Genomic DNA, 1,932 nt, shown 5'->3' on the forward strand with positions numbered 1-1,932 from the left:
TATCATGCACTTATTTCCAGGTATTTGGTTTATTTAACACATACTCTTTTGACGTAACGCGAAGCCTTTAATCGTTACCTATAAACATATAAAATAAACGGAATACTGTCCACACAAAGAGGCATTTATCTGCTGGACGTACAATGCAACTGAGAGCAATTCAACCTGTCTCTATCCGGTCCTTCGATTTGGCAACACAAACCAACCGAGGCTGTGTGACCATGAAACCTTGAAAGCAATTGACCCAAATTCACAACATCAAGGAAAGTGCCAGTTCTCGTGATTTGCACACATGCTCACTAAATCAAAAGCGCTGTCACTTTTATTTTGATAGACAGCTTTTGAACAAATTTAGGTTAAGTTAAATTGTTTAGCAGTTTCAAAACCTGACAGTTTTGGAAGGAAACTTTTAAACGTCCTGTAAAGTAAGTAAAAGATTTGGATGCTAAATCAAACATATAAACAGCTGTTAATTAAGACTTTTGTCCAAATCACTGATGAAGTTATCGAATGTTTTTTGCCACTACCTTATCTGCCATTGCTGCCTCTGCATTGACATTGTGGGTGTTTGTGAATGAATGCTAATTGTCTGAGGGAAAATTATAATACTGGAGTAGACATGAAGCCGTGAGGTTACGTGGGTCCTGATTTCACAGGATATGTATCTTAGTGTCATATGTAGAACTCATGTTTAGGTCTCCTCTTCAGCTGTTGAAAGATAGTGTACGATATTAATACTTATAAAGGGAATTCCATCAGCCTATTGATTATCGTTGGATAGCTTTCTTGTCAATCTCATTTGCTTGCTTCTTATTCAATGGCTGTCTTTTGTTTGGTTGTTCCTCACTTAAAACGTAGCGTCTTTACCATTTGTTTGAATGGATAACTTGTGTCCTTCCGAGTACTTCATCTATAATCTCTGTCCGTTTTGGTCCCCCTGCTGATCCACTGCTTTCCCAACCTACCCCATTCCACTTTGCTTCATATTTGTCTTTCACCAGCTCCTCCACTGCTACCCACTGCTTAGTGGCATTAACCCTTTCTCTTCCCTCCTCCTTCGCTGGAAGACTGCTGTCCATCACCTAGTAACAGTAACTTCAAAGTAAACAAAATAGCCTCAGCAATGTCATGACACCTACATGTACATGCGTATTGGCACATGAGCAAATAAGTCATGAAGCTTGGGCCCGGCCATTCCTCCCCATATTTCCCTTGTTCCAATGCTATTCAGCATCAACAGTAACAAGTGTTTTTCTTGTTACGGAGGACATAAGCAACACTCATTGGTAAAACCAAACGGAAAGATAATGCATTTGAAAAGCAAAACATACTGGCTCTCCCAATGCTTGCTACTTAGGTATCTTCCTAAATTTTATTTAATATCAACAGCACCAGTTGTCAACTACTTTAATGTATGTTATGAACTAAAAGTCAACAGGTTTTCCCATTTACCAAACATAGCACTGGGTGGCAGGATGTGAACTGAAATGCACGGTAATTTTAGCTTCCGAATTTACTTTATTGCTCTTAACCGTGACCTTTTTTCCACTAACTACCTGTATGTTATTACTACTTATGGGACGACTTGAGAATGGAAAAAAGAATGGATAAAAGCATGAGTAAGATGGAGATCTAGGATACTGGCTCATTTTTGCACTAAATACGTTTGCGCTGGAGAATAAATTCTTGGTTCTAGAAACAAATATGAGCCGGTTTGAAGTTATCTACCTTTCTAGCACACTTAACCATTTACTAAAGCAATCAATACTACTTGGGGTCCTGCCATATGTAGACATTGTAGTGCGTCAACTGTTAAAAACAGCACATTAGGATTATAAGATCTAATGAATCTTAGCACAATAATTGATGATTTAACGCTGGATCAGTATATTGGAATTACAAGAAAGTTTAAAATATATATTTGAGTCAAGA

The sequence above is a fragment of the Pleurodeles waltl genome, chromosome 8, assembly GCF_031143425.1.
Source record: "Pleurodeles waltl isolate 20211129_DDA chromosome 8, aPleWal1.hap1.20221129, whole genome shotgun sequence".
In the NCBI taxonomy this organism is placed as follows: Eukaryota; Metazoa; Chordata; class Amphibia; order Caudata; family Salamandridae; genus Pleurodeles; species Pleurodeles waltl.